This window comes from Hakea prostrata, chromosome 4 (assembly GCF_041222555.1).
Source record: "Hakea prostrata isolate BN-2017 chromosome 4, UWA_Hpros_2, whole genome shotgun sequence".
NCBI classification, from domain to species: domain Eukaryota; kingdom Viridiplantae; phylum Streptophyta; class Magnoliopsida; order Proteales; family Proteaceae; genus Hakea; species Hakea prostrata.
This window is the reverse complement of record NC_142603.1, coordinates 35307910-35324091: the sequence shown is the minus strand read 5'-3', so window position 1 is coordinate 35324091 and position 16182 is coordinate 35307910. Positions and strand designations below refer to the sequence as shown.

General features: G+C 38.3%; 1 non-coding gene across 1 annotated transcript; it reads left to right on the top strand.

The window, feature by feature from the left end:
- The first annotated feature begins 2158 nt into the window (after positions 1-2158).
- Positions 2159-2266, top strand: LOC149018739 (small nucleolar RNA R71). Its single transcript, XR_016173213.1, has one exon. It is a non-coding gene; the product is annotated as a small nucleolar RNA R71 (small nucleolar RNA).
- Positions 2267-16182: the final 13916 nt, after the last annotated feature.

Below are 16182 nucleotides of genomic sequence, written 5' to 3'. Positions count from 1 at the left end.
GAAGTGATTCGAGGATGGAATGGGGGAAAAAGTTAGGGTTTTTGTGAAAGATGGGCTATCGGTGAAGAAAAAGATTGCTTTGGTGGGTGAATGTAGGTAAATGGAGGTGTGAAAATCTTTGAAAAACAAAAAATGGAAGAGAAGAGGAGGATGAGTTGCAGTGGAGGAGACGATGGAGCTATGAGAGTCGATGAAGTGAGCTGAGTGTTTTGTTGGATTTCGGTTTGAAATGAGAGGTTTTATGGGTTTGGGTTGGTATTGGTTTAGAAGGGTTTAAAAAAAATGAAATTGGTTCAAATCAGTATGGGTTCAGCATGGTCTAATAGAAGTTTGAAGTGTATTTCTGATGGGTTGGTTGGGTTTGAGATGAAACCGGGTCGGGTGAGTGGTTTAATCGTTGTTGTAGCTTCTTTGCAGCTTTGCTATAGCAACGAACACAGAATGTAAGTTTCAACAGAGAATGTAATGTGTTAACAGAACATGCAAGACCCGTAGCTGAGGATCAAAACTTTGTAGTAGCATTGTGGCCACATCGCTACTACAAAGATAGTGAAATTTCTTTGGATATTGAAACATGCTCATTCAGCAGTTTGATTTAATGATAAGTTTGGCAAAACACCCAATCACTCTCTTTTTGTTCCCCACACTCCCTGCACATCAAAATATACATGTTAGCAAATTATCTATCATTCATTTTTTTTTTTTTTTTATTTTTATTCAACACCTAATGAACTAATAGCACACAATTAAACGAAAAATAATGAAATCTAAGTGACCTCCCTTCTTTTTAAGCCTCTTGAAGGTTGATTGAAGATTTGTCCCGCTCCAATGGTGCTCCCCAATAATGCTTGATCCACTGCATGCTCTAGTTCCCGAGGCCATTTAATGATTTCTTCTTGTGCACCTTCCATAATTGGACTCAAACTCCTCTGTTGCTTCATGTACCTGTTGCAACATTCCTCCAACCAAATTTTAAGCTTTAATACTGAAGGACTGATCCCGTTGATCTCTACTATATTCCATCCCATTGCTCTTCTACACTTCGTCAGCACGTCAAGTAGCATATCTTCTTGCTCCTTTGTTAGCAGTCTTGAAACAAAAACATGGAGTGTTTTGGCTGCATCCAAATGGGCATATTGAGAGTGTTTTGAAAGAGGTGTGAACTCTAACATAGGTGGCTCTTCAATTGATGGTTTAGGGGCTTTAGTTTCAAACTCAGATAATACAAGAGACTCAAATCTACTCCCACTCAATGCCTTAGCTGGTCTTGCCTCTAACAAATCCATATATCTACTTGCTTCATCATCCACTTGTTCAATTTCTATTGCCAATGAAAGCTCTAGTGGGTTTTTAATACACTCTGCCTCCAACTCTTCGGAAACCAGCTCTTCAAGGACATCCACAACAAAGCACTCTTCTATTGCATCCTGGAGATCTAGGATTTTTCGTAGCACATGGCAATGATCCTTGAGAGCGATTACTTAAAGCACTAGCCAGTTGTCCAACTTGATTCTCCAAATTTCTCAATGAAGATGCTTGACTTTGAATCATTGCATCATTCCTTGCCATATACTCCTTCAATAAAAGCTCTATTGATGAAGAGGGTTCCATAGGTTGAATGTTCACTTGCTGTTGAGCACTTGGAAGCGGATGAGGTCGAGGCAGGATGGAAGATGGGCTTGCATTCTGTCCTTGAGCATTCCAAGAGTAGTTAGGGTGCTGCCTCCAACCAAGATTATAGGTGTTGGCATATGGGTTATTGGCATTGCTGAAATTACCATCATAGTAAGCTAATTCTGGGTTAGATGGACAGCTATCAAAGACATGCTCCCCACCACAATATGTACACGAGATTTCTGTATGATGTTGAGTTTGTACAGCTGTAGGCAAGTTTACGGATTTTAACACACTAGTTAGGGATGACACTTGTGAAGTTAAAGTTGTCACTGCATCTAACTCATAAATCCCTGCCACTCTCTTATTTGCAGCACCTCTCTCAGCTGGCCATTGGTAGTTGTTGTTGGCCATTCTCTCCAAGATCTCATAAGCTTCATTGTAAGACTTTGCCAATATAGCCCCATTTGCTGATGCATCCACTATGGATCGAGTTTGTCCACTTAAACCATAGTAGAAAGTCTCCATTTGAATCCAATGAGGAATACCATGGTGAGGACATTTACGCAAGAGCTCCTTAAATCTTTCCCATGCCTCATACAAAGATTCACCATCCAACCGTTGAAAACCAAGTGATATCATTTACGAACTTGGCATTCTTTGATGCGGGAAAGTACTTCATCAAGAACTTCTCTACTAAATCATTCCATGTTGCTACTGATTGTGGAGGTAAGGAGTTCAACCATGCTCTTGCTTTATCCCGCAATGAGTAAGGGAATAGCTTCAATCTCAAAGCTTCTTCAGTTGCTCCCGGTATCTTGAAAGAGTCACTTACTTCCATGAAGAGTCTAAGATGGAGATGAGGATCTTCTGTTGGCATCCCACTGAACTGTCCTATAGTCTGAAGCATTTGGAACATCACAGGCTTAAGTTCAAAATGTAATGCTTGAATTTCTGGCCTTACTATACTTGGATTCAGTTCATGCAACCTTGGGACAGCATATCCTATAATGGCCCTATCTCTATCATCACCCTCAGCTGCCATATTATTCTCATTATTATTCAATCCATTTCTCACTGCTTCAGCCATTGTTTGACCTGCTGCTAAACCTTGCTACTTCCTTCTTCTAGCTCGAAATGTCCTTTCGATTTCAAGGTCAAAGGGTATCAACTCTTGATCAGGCAGCAGACTCATACAAGGGTAAAAGCACCTGAGAATAAAAGGAAACTAATATCAAAGTAAAGAAATTTCAGTAGATAAAACAAAAACTTACTTCTACACTAATTATTAAAGACAAAATTCCCAAACAACGGCGCCAAAAACTTGTTGCTTGTATCTCAAGATATCACGCAAGTATACGTATCGCAATCAAGTAATAAATGATAAGTACAAAATCGATCCCACGGAGAATTATATCCTTAACTTTCAATGTAAAAGTAAAATTGATTTAAATGAAATTAACAAGGTTGATTGGTATTTGTCTAACTAATTAACCAAATGACAGGTAAAGAAAACTAAGGAACTAAAATGTAGATTTGAGCAATGGAAGAAACTTAATGAGTGACAAGTGTGTTAGGAATCAAGTTTCCCTTCCCCTGAATTTTAAAACACAAATACTAAAGCAATACTACAACCCCAAGATAAATCAAGAACTTGGAATGAATGGCAATATGGTATTTTCCAATACACATAAGCTAGCATCCTAAATCAACATCAGCATATTCCTATGAAGAATTGAATTAAGAATGCAATTTAAACCCAATCCAATCAATGGTAATGTGAGGTAATTGGGTATTCCTACCCAACCTACTAATTAACACAACCTAATTAAAGATGATGCTAACTCACACAATTCAACAAACACCTAGACTTCATTAATTTTCCAATTAATGAAATCATAACATTCATTCAAGAAAAATCATTCAAGAACTGAAATTAGTCAATATAACATGCTGAATTCATTAACAATAAAGTGGATTGCAATAAAACTAAAGAACACATGATTAGTTACATATCAAAATTCAGGTTTAGGTACTACTATCATCCCAACACAGCTAAGATTTAGCCCATAACAGAATTCAAATGCATAAAACCAAGTATAGTTGACATGAGACTAGAAAATAAGAAGATAGAGTTATAAAAACAAGAATAAACTAAGGCTTCAATGCTTCCACATGAGCTCCAGCTTTCTTCTTCAGCAAATCAGCAACTCCAGCAGCTCCTTGCTTCCACAAGAGCTCCAACATTCGTTCTCTACCTCCCTCCTCTCAGCCAAGTCTATCTCTTCCACCCTTGGTCGAATGTCTCCTTCTCTCCTCCTTGCCTCTCTTCTCTTTCTTTCATAAATGTCTTCAATCATTAGGTTAGATTCTGGCCATAGGATTAGAACCTTCCTCCTGAGATCAAGGGCTGAAAACCATCATGTATTTACAAGAATTTAGTCCACTTAAGTTAGCCCTTTTTGGTCAATTCCATTTGAATTGGATCTGAGAATATTCTGCTCCGTTGTTGTAGCAATGCAGCAACAACTCTACAACAAAGTTAGAGGACATGTTCTTTATGAATCTTCACCTACATGTTCAAGAGAAAGAGAAACAGTCAAATTCATCCATAAAAAGAAGGGAAATTCATGCAATGTGACAAAAATGAACTAAACAAAATGCAACATGTTGAGACTAAATAAAACAACACCTAATGAATACTATCACTAAAACAAAGACAAAATACTCCTAAATCAAGCCATCTCAAGTATAAAAGTTATAAATCTTAACTCTATTTCATAGAGTTATCAATGTCCACCTGTTTCCAATTTGGCTAAGATTCATGTTCTTCTTGCATTAATTAAGTTGGATTTCAGCATTCATGATTTCTTGGGAAGCAACATTGAATCCCATGATTTTATTTTGATTAAAATCCTCCAATATCTAATATATTTGCCACATTTGCTCCATATTATCTGTAATAACCAAAATCACCTCATTCCTGAAAAAGACACAAAAATACTCAATTAGCTCTCTTTTAATTCACTAAGTATGAGAAATTAAAATCAAATAAATAATGATAAATGCATGCTTATCACTGGGCTCGTAAGGAAGCAAGTAATTGCTGCCCTCTGTACTTGGCGGAATCCACCAGCACTAGTCCAAAATATGTGGTTCTCCTAGTATACAAGCCAGGACTCTAGTAAAAAACTGGATAGGTGTCTCACGAACTCTTGTGGAGATCACTAGTCTAGACACGCGTCTACCATCATCCTCCATCCTGTGAGTTGGCTTATTATAGAAGTACCTGACATGCTTAGGGTAGACAAGCTGATCGTCGAAAAGAAAGTGGTCCCTGCTTGAAGCATGGAATTGCTCCGGAATAAGGAAGGCCCTCATCTTGTCTATGATGACAAGTCGGCCATACTCAATAGGCGAGTCCTCAAAGAAAGTATGGAAGAGGTACTTTGCATCCTGAGAGTCAAATAGATCGAGACGCTCAATACCGTGGTGTAGAGCCGGAATAACCTTGACCCCTCATAGAACCAAGACACTCTCCTCGGCGGGCCATAGTCTAAATCTGGAGAAGACAAGAGAATAATTGCAATGCATTAGCAAAAAAATCCAGTAAGCCAATTTTTTAGCAAAAGTGGATAGAATGGTGAATTTTTGGAAAAATGAAAATTTGGTGCAAAGTGTGAATTAGATAGGTTAGACTATGCTTTGGAGTTGGATTAGTGAGTTAAGAATGGTTTCAAAAGAAAAACTCACCAAAATCCAAGCAATAAGAAAGAAAAAAAATTCAGCAAGAGGTATTTTGGTAAAGAAGGCTAGTTTGTGATTTTTAAAATTTTTTTATTTTTTTATTTTTTAAATCATGAAGCATTGATCATATGGGAATTTTGGAATCATGATTTAAAGTAAATTAGATGTAAATGAAGTGATTTCAAACAAAAATCTAATTGCATTTGTGGTTTGGGAAAATTTTCACCAAATAGGTACCCAATCTGAGATGAATAGTAAAAATTTCATCAAAGAATGCAAGAACTTGATGTTGAAGCATGGCATTGAGTGCAAAATGGTTGGGAAGAAAAGAAAAGTACTCCTATATGTTTCTAACAAAAACCCATAACTCATCTCATGGTTAGAAGCAAAAATGCAAAAGGATTTGATACATTTGAGAGCTAACCAATGACATACCTTTGTTTGATGATCTAAAGTGAAGTTGTTGGCATTGTAGAAGTTTAAGGAAGTCTCAAAATCACCTTTGGTTGCAAGAGGAAACCTTTCTCTAGAGCTAGAATGAAGTTTGGAGCAAAATGCAAATGAACAAAATGAAGAAAATGGGCCATATTTAAAGCCCAAATTTTGTGAAGGGAGGTTTGGTCGCCTGCCCTAGTTGCCCCAAGCAACCAACCCTGGCCAGTTTTGGTGATTTTTTATTTTTGGGAGAATTTTTGGATTTCATACATATGTTTGACTATTTGATGACCTATATTGATGAGTTAAGTGTTATATGCATGCTTGAGGTCTAGAATTGAGTTTCTGACAAGAAATTTGTTTGGTTGCCTTGGTATTAGACTAACAGGATGGTGAACACAAGGAACCGAAATGCTTCGAGTAGTCAAAATGTGAATGGAAGTAACCATAATGGAGTTGCATCTCATAGCATTGCAGGAAACCATAGTCACCCTAATGATCATCTTGCTGGAAATCCTCCCGATGCTCCCCAGGTTGTGACTGTGCAAGATGTTTTGAACATAATGAGGAATATGATGCAACAGAGCAACCAGTTTAACCAAATGTTGACTAGGTTCATGGCTATGCAAAATGACAATCGTACTGCTTAAGTGAACCCTAATATAGCTGGCATACCTGTTGAAGTTGGTAATGTAATTGTACCCCATGCCAAGGTCATGGAGAGTTTTTGAGACTTCAAAGCCGAACTTCACCGATGTGACAAAGGACACTCTGTTTCTTAACAAGTCGTTTCAGGAAATGGAGGAAGCTTTTAGAAATTTGCAATATATAAAAGCTTAAGATTATCTTCGCATAACAAAAACTTCAGCATGAAGCAAATGCATGGTGGAACGCTACTCACCCAGTAGTTTTAGAGGCTTTGCAAGACAATGGAATTACTTGGGATATCCTCAAAGATGCATTTTGTAAGAATTACTTCTCTGAAGCAATTAAGGACGCCAAGGAATCTGAATTTATGACACTTGTACAAGGACCCCTGCCGATGTTGAAGTACCAACAGAAGTTTGAAGAATTGTTCTACTTCGCTCCTGAGTCAATGAAATTGGACAGAGAAAAAGCAAAGAAGTTTTTCAAAGGGCTTCGACCTTCTATCAAGACATATCTCTCAGTCTTACCTTTAAAGAGCTATGCTCAGATGGTTAAGAATTCGAAGAAGATAGAAGAGTCAAAAAAGGAGAACTATCATCTTCAGCAGACTTTGTAGAGCACGAGCACTGGCTATGTTGACAAAGGTGATAGAAAGTTCAATAGACCAGATCCATACCTACTCTATCATTTCAACCCAAGAGTATGGGACAAGGATATGGTAACGCATAGGCTGGACAATTCGGTTAGATGGTGTCAATCGATCAGTGAGTACTACTCAAACCCCTAGGCCAGCATATGCTAATCTAAGGTCAGTGAATCAATGAACTCCGGCGGCAATGACTACTAAGAAACAGAAAGAGCCTATTTGTTTATTCTGCCATCAATAGGACATTATGCTCATACTTGCCCTAGAAGGAATAGTCAACTGGCAACAACCATGGGTAAGCCAGCACAAGCCCCTCTAGCTAGAAAAGTGTATAATTAATATCATTGGGACTAAGCAAGATCAGAGTCACGATACCGTGACAAGTAAACTACTTGTCACATCCACCCAGCCGGTACCCCATTTGGAATACCCGGGATGTGATCCACAGTCCAAGGATCAATGATCTGAGGTCCATGCCTCCCACATACACGGTAACACAATCATGAACAGTAATAATCAATGGTAAAAACAGCTAATACTAAGTATCATGAATAAGATAAGATTAACTAAATCAGAGTGCGGAATATAGATAATAATAAAGTGTGATCAAAATCATAAAGGGTGAGAAGGTGTGGTAGCCACCCTCTCAGAGTAGTGGAAAAGAAGTAAATCAAGTTAGTTACATATCCAAGTGTCACTGGAATAATTCAAAGACAAGTTAATTACAATATCCAAGGTTCCACAAATACACCAAGGGAATGGGGCACTATGCTAGGGTTTCTTCTATACTAATGGTAGTCTCCTCAACAGTACGGATGAAGTAAACCCAATGCTGCCGCTCCCGCACAACTGTGGGGCTAACCCTGGTGCGGATAGTAATCCTCCTCGGCTCCAATATACGGATCCTCACCGACACCACTACCCGGAGGGTAGTATGTGGAATCATAGTCCGCCTCATAGGAGGTGCCATCGTAATCTTCGGTACCTGGAATGTAATCTAAAACATTTGCACAAAAAGGAATGAGTTCGAAGAACTCAGCAAGAAAGTTATTCCATAATTAGAAATCATACACATTCAGAACATATAATAATGCAATGTGATATGGAACATATGATGCAGATTTGAGCCTAACTCTATGAATGCTAGTCTTTAGGGTAGACATGCTTTAAGTCATAGCACCGTACTTCTCTGGGTCGTCAGTCACTCTCCCATTTCCATATCTTGGGAATGCCCGGGGAAGATCGGTAAAGTCATCAAAAAGCCGTGGTAAGGGGATCGGTCACCACTCTCTCACATCACCATTTGGTCAAGTACTAGCGCATGTCACAGTAAAGCCTAGCCCAATGCAAGTCATCTACTCAGTCGGTCAAGTCAGATTCAGATACGTCCATTCCTCGCCCTCGGCGATCCTTTCCGGTATCCTTCACACTAGAGTCAGCGAAATCCCGAATTTCGGACTCATCAACCCTATTGGTCATCCACATATAGTAAACGGGAAGCTCTCACGTCCTCTCACGGATTGGTTACCGGTCTTGAGCGCCCGTGAGCCCAAGTCTATCCATATGCAACTCTATCAATAAATGGCCCCTTTCAGGTATCCGTAGCATGGTTTATGTCCCCTACCGGATTGGTTACCGGCCTAGAGCGCCCATCCAACCATACACTACCACGGGTTGTTCGGTCTCAATGCCCTTCCGATTCGGGTCTGACACGACAAGGATGAACCTAGCCACACAACTAGACAATCCTATGTATGTCATCCAATAACTCGGGAGAGTGTCGATAGGCACCATCGGAGAACATCCCATACTATTCCCTCCGATGCCCAAAGACAGAAGTGTCAGTAAGACACTCCCCAAATCCCAAGTCATACGTAAGCAATCACACGTCAAATCTCATCATTTCTTATGCATCCAATGCATATTCACAATAGTAATCAAATCATGATATTGAAACGAATCATTATAATCATAAGCAAATCAAATGATAAAGTAACACAACAAAAGTATAAAGATTTCAATGCTACTGTTCTAACACATATGTAACAGTCTTATAATGATTGAAAGGAAATTTAGGGATTTCATTCTTTAAATAAAGCACAGTTCAATATTTGATGACTTATATGTTTATGGATATAACCATCCTTACCTTGGATGAGTTGATGATGAATTGAGAATACCAAGAATAGTCCAATAGAATTGTTAAGGCCCTAAACAAACATCAATAATAAGTTAGAAAAGAAGTCGGGAAGATCAGATGTCATTTGGGTCAAAACTGACCAAGGTTACTGTCAGCAACAACTTTGGTCGATGGTCTTGGTCGATGTTATCGACCAAAAGTATCGACCAAAATTGTCCTCGGGGCAGAATAGTGGATTTTGGGGATTTTGGTTCGAAATGAGTCTTCCGGTGTTCAGATCAATCTAAAACTTGGAGGCATACTTAACAACAGTAGTTGGACACTATAAATCAAGAAATTAACCCAATCCAATGGTCTAATTAAAAAGCCCCAATTTGAGCTATCAAGTTCAAGTGATAAACATCATGGCATGAGTTGGAATTGATTGCATTGATGAGGAATAGCATGCAATAGCTAGAGGAACTAATAGAAATTTGATTGGAATCATATGGCAATGTTAAACATGAACATAATACACTCTATAGCTCAGTTTGATATCAAATGGTATGATGTTAATAGGTAAATCATGGAATACATATGCTAGGCATGAGATATAAGCATTAGCATCAATGAATGGCTAAGGGAATCATGGATTGAGCATGAGTAGGCACTTGGAGTGGTGGTTGCAAGGTTGCAGCACCATTCCAAATGTCCCATCAGCAAGATGACAATAGAAAAGAGTAGAAAAGGGTAGGGTAGAGAGTGGAAGGAGGAGTCATACCTTAGTGTGGAAGATGAAGACAAGAATCAATGATAAACTAAGTGTCTTTGATGAGATACCCTTCACACTAACCAAGGAGCTGCTTTGGGAAGCTCTCCCCACGTTCCCAGGTGAGAAAAATGATTGCAAAAAGGCTCAAGGATCGAGGTCATATTAAATAGAAAAGGAATATTCCATGGAATCATTAACTTGGCAGACTTGGATATTTTGGTCGATGGTCCTTGGTCGATGGTATCGACCAAAATGATCGACCAAAATATTTTCAGCAGAAAACTCAGGTTTAGAACAGCAACTTCAAGTAGGGATTTGAAAGGCTATTCAAGGTCAAATTGAGTGAGGTTTTCTTCCACAATTCAATCAAGAAGTCTAGTTTCGGGGCATACCTTCGGATTGTGCACAGGAGGTCATTTGGTACATCAACCATATTAATCTTCTCTGATGCGCAGACTTTCCTTAAACACTGACAATGCATTTAAGCAAGGGGTATCATTGTCAATGTCCATGGGCTCGGTCTCCGAATCATGATCATCAATCAGAATGGTCCATAAATCTCTTCTTCCACCGCTTCGGGTCCTCGGACCTGAATACAACAGTGGATCTGGGTTAGGGTCAAGGTTAGAATAGGGCTGGATATTACACTACTCGTCTCTTAAGTTCCCACATTTTGTTTGATATTGGTGCATCTCATTCTTTCATATCATCTGCATTTGTAAGAAGAACTACTGCAATATCAAAGACGTTGCCTAAGAGTCTAGTGATTAGTACACCTACAAGATTGGTTGTTTAACTAGACCAAGTGATAGAAGCTTGCCTTGTTATAATAAATGGAAGAAACTTGGAAGATGATTTAGTGATCCTAGATATGAAAGATTTTGATGTAATCTTGGGAATGGATTGGCTAACTGCACACAAAAGTGGTTATTCTCTGCTCCTTAAGAAGAGTGTAGTTTCAATTTGATGGAAATTCATCTTTTAAATTTCAAGGTGATTAAGGAAGACTTAGTAGGAATACCTTGACTGCAGTTATGCAAGTAAATGCATTGATGCAAAGTGCATCACTTAATGCTTCATCCGGGAATGAAGCAAAAAGAGAAGAGAAATGAAATAGTCGAAGTAGTAAAAGACTTTGTGGATGTCTTTCCAGAAGACTTATGGGGTTTGCCTCCGAGAAGAGAATTAGAATTCAGGAGCCGCTCGTGTGTCAAAGGCATCATCTAGGATGGCACCCACTGAGTTAAAAGAACTGCATAACCAATTGAACAAGCTCCTAGAGAAAGGACTCATTCAACCAAGTGTATCCCCTTGGGGAGCTCCAATTCTGTTTGTGAAGGACGATAGCATGCATCTATGCATTGATTACCGTTAGCCAAATAAGTTGACTATTAAGAATAAGTATCCGCTACCAAGAATAGATGATCTCTTTGATGAGTTGAAGGGAGCAACAATAACTCAAAGATAGATTTGAGATATGGGTATCATCAACTTAGAGTAAAGCCAAATGATATCTGCAAGATAGCATTCAAGACTCGGTAAGGACATTACAAATTCAAGGTAATGCCTTTTAGTTTAACAAATGCTCCTGTGGTATTTATGGATTTAATGAACCGAGTATTTCGTGATGTATTGGATAAGTTTGTGTCACATCTAGCCAACCGGTAACCTATCTGGAATACCCGGAGGAGTGATCCACAACCCCGAAGATCAAGTTTAGGAATGATCATATCCACTTAGCACAATAACATAATCAAAAGCAAGAACAAATCATTGTATTCAAATAATTTAATAATAAAAGTCAAATAAGGATCTCAGAAGAATCACAAAAGAATATCAGAGTGCATATAACAAGATACCAAATTAAAAGACAACTGTAGAGTATAGCGGAAGTATACCCCATAGACAAATGCGTAAGGTAAATCGAAAACTAAAGCAAAGCTAAGCTAATACAAATAAAAGGAAAGTCTAGAAGAAAAGAGAAATCTAATCAACATCTTCTGTTGGTTCTTCTTCTTCTTCTTCAATCTTCATCTTCTTCACCTTTGGGTTGTGCTCTTGTAGCTTCAGGTCAGCATCTAGCTCACGATCCCGTCGGCGAACAAGATGATGTTGGCTGCCATCAATAGGAGCTGTCAAAGTAGTCCAAACCTGTGTGTTGGCTGGCCCACTGGTTATAACCTTCTCCAGAGACTTCCAGAGTTGCACCATATGAGGAAGGGTCCTTCGTACTGTGGCGCGGGTTCTCTTCCGAACCTACAAAGTCATCTAAAACAAATCCCCTGAAGGATAAGCTCAAAAGAACTTAGCAAGTATATCCAATCACAATAAGCATCTTCGCACATGATCAAAGGCAAACTTGAATGCAATGATATGAAACAATATATGAAAGTATGCTTTGAACTCTATATATGTATGCTAGTCTCTATTGGCAAACACGCTTTAAGTCAAAGCACCATACTCCTTTGGGTAGGGTCTCAAATCACTCTCCCTCAACCATCTCGGTATCTTGGGTTCTCCGGTTGGTAATGGGTTCTGAAACCTTCTCGGACAACCTTGGCTGGGGTTTAGGTCAACACTCTCTCACATCACCATTTGGCCTAAGTACTGGCGCATGTACAGGGATAATCTTAGCCCAATGCAAGTCATCTACTGAGTCACATCTACTTAGGGTTAGATACGTCCATTCCTCGCTTCCTGCGATCCTTTTCGGTACCTTTCCCACTAGAGTCACCATCTCCTTCCCGGCTACTTAGACTCTTAACCCTATTGGTCATCCACACATAGTAAACGGGAAGCACTCGTGTCCTCTCATGCATCTCGCAATCTCGAGCGCCCACAAGCCCAAGTCCACTGCATGCAACCCTACCAATGAATGGCCCCCACAATGTGATTCATGTCCTTTCATGGGTTTGTTACCAATCTTGAGTGCCCATTTCTCCCCATTGCTACCACGGGTCACTCAATCTCAATTCCCCTTCCTATAGGGTCAGATATGACAAGGGTTTCCTAGCCAAACACTTTTAGACCAATCCTAGGTATGTCAACCAGTAGTCAGGGAAAGAGTCAAGGGGCACCATAGGAAAGCGTCCCATACCACCTCCACTGATGTCCAAAGACAGAAACGCTAAAAGGGCATTCCCCATTCCACAACTACAACCTAGGCATTCACATCATATCATGATTCCATACATATCACGCCATAGTCCAAAACATATTCAACATCATTCATGATTCATTCCAATATGTAAATCACAATATGAATATGCTACTGTAATTACAGAATTAACATAATGTAAAGAATGTAAAACAATAGTAGTTAAATCATGCATTCGAATCATAATCAAACAAGGTATTTAAAAATGCATATTGTGAGTGGGATACTCACTTCGTAATCCGAATATATAACCTTCAATTGAGAGATCAAAGATCAAGACGAAAATCACCTAAACAAGCTTGAGAAAACATGTATAGACCATAAGAAGTAATTCCAAAAGATAGGAGTCGAAAGGGAGACAAAACAGCGAAAAGTTGCTGGTAGCAGTCCTTTGGTTGATGCTCTTGGTTGATGGGATCGATCAAGCAGATTCAGTACGGATAGAATACACTAATTTGGTCATAACTTCTTCGTTTGAAGTCCGATTACTCCAAAATTCGAAGGTTACTCCACAACAATATACTAAGACTATCTATGAAGATTAAATCATCTAGAAAGATCAATAGAATAGAATTCTAACAAAACTCATAATAGGCTCAACCATGGATCATCAAGGAAAGGCTAGAATGGCTAGAATGAATGGAGATTCATTTAGAGGGATAGAATACAGTATATCAACAATAGAAACTAATAAGAAACAAGTCTAACATTGATTAGAATAGAAAACTACAGCAGGATAGATCATGCTATCAAAACTCAATCAAAATCAAAGAAAATCAAGGAGATTCACCATATGGCTTCAAGGAATGCATAGAGTGAATGGGAATTCACTCTAAGACACAAGGAGATCAGAGGTTGGGTCATTACAGCAGTGTAATACCTTCCTCATAATCACAATAATAAGAAACAATAGTAAGAAGAAGAGATTAGAGATGAAAGAGGTAGGATACCAACCTTGTTGAAGAGGAATCAAATTAGAAACTTGGAGGAATGCTTGGGGATCTTCCTTGGCTTGAGGAGGAGGCTCTAGGGTTCTTCTCACGTTCTCCAGTAGTTGAGAGGCCAAACAATTAGGTTTAAAATGATGTTTCAATATATATGAGATCCCAAATCCAAAACTTCCAAAAATAACAAATTCAGCTCTCGGAGCTGCCTTGGTTGATGGGATGGACCAAAGGGTTTTCCACCTTCAAACTACTGGATTTAGGGTCTCCAGGGTCAAATCCAACACTTGGGCCTTCAACCAACATAGGGAAATGTCTATCCTAACTTCCTAGGACCTTCCAAACATAACCACACTGAACTCTGGGTCCCACTTCAAGGTCAAACACCATCAAGTCACTTCTTCATTCAAAACAGATAGGGTGTCCAAGCTAGGGTTTGGGAGACGATATCCTAATTTACTTGAAGAATGAATGAACATCTTCATTTTACTTTGCAAAGACTAAGGGAGAAGAAGCTTTTTGCTAAGTTCAGTAAATGCAATTTCTGGTTGTCTAAGGTAGTTTTCCTTTCTCAAAGAAAAGGGACTATGGGATCCAAAAGATAATGTTGTTCAAAGTAGTTTTCCTTAAATATCATGGATAGCTATAGATTGCATCAAATGGCATTTGGCTTTGCAATGTCCTTAGATTATCTAATTTTCCTTATTTCCCTCATTTATATGTAGGGACTTAGTTACTGGACTTTGTAAATCCATTTCACCAATATTGCTAGTTGTGAGGTGTTAGTGTGTAAGAAATAACTTATTTACTTGCAGTTCTACATAAAATATCAAAACCATTTATATGTGGATTAAAAATTATATGCATTCCTTTCTTTGCTGCTTGGATAACTATGCCCTTTTGTATCAGGATGTCAACATCCAGTGTGAACAATGTCAGAAGTTCTTATTTGAAGTTCAACAATACAAATTGCAGCTGTGGGAACCTAGCTACAATCAGAATTTCAACATCAGTCCGGCATCCTAATATGTTTATCAAGGATGTGCATCATTTCCGAGGGATGTAGTTTTTTTCAATGGTGTGAACCGATAGGAGAAGTGTCGACACCCACTCCTTCACATGGGATGGAAATAAGACAAGATGACCCACTAGTTAGGGAACTATTGAAGTTCTAAAAAAAGGGAAATGAAATGTATGGAGAACATAGAGAAGGATATAGCGTTAATTAAACATATAGTGATAGGAGTAGTTGTATTATGTGGTGTACTTTTATTCTTATTTGGTTCACTTGCTTAGTTGTATTTTGTTATAGAATGCTAATTGATATCATGGATGCTTTCATTAATTTTTTAAATGTCAAAATCATTGTAAGCACCTTTACTAGTTGTAGTTTGATTATCATTACATATACTGTTAACTGGTATGACCACATCATCCTTATTTTTATGAATTAGTAGTTTCCCAAAAATATCAACGTCAAACACTCAAATTGCCCGTTGGAGCTAAGAGAATACCAAATTTTTTATATAAATAATGCTTGAAAAGGTTAAGGCTTCCAACAGGACAACATCCACATTTAATAAGGTAAGCTAGAAAAACATTTTGAAAAAATTTAGAACTAGGTCAAAGATCAATTATGAAATGAAGTAGCTAACAAACAAGTTCAACAAGTTAAGGCAGCAATATGCTAGTTTCGAGAAATTGCTAAAAACTAGAGGATTTGCGTGGAATGCTATCAACTAAATTGTCAATGTTGATGATGAGTCATTACGAGAAGTTCACATTAAGGTAATTTTGGCTATGTTTATATTTTATTTATTTAAATCTTTTTTGGTGGTATTAATTTTTTGTTGTTTTTTTTTTTTTTTTTTTTGTTCTTTTTTGTTCTTTTTTTTTTTTTTTTAACAATAGAATATGGATCATAGAATTATATACTAGTTTCTGCAATATTTATGACAGGATAATCCAAGTTGGGCTAAGTTTAGGAGACATGGCATTTCTAAGTGGGAAGACTTGTGTAAAATTTTCAGAGGTACATATGCTATTGGTGAAGAAGCAATAACTTCTAATATTGCATTGCAGCCTTCATTGGACTTAAGC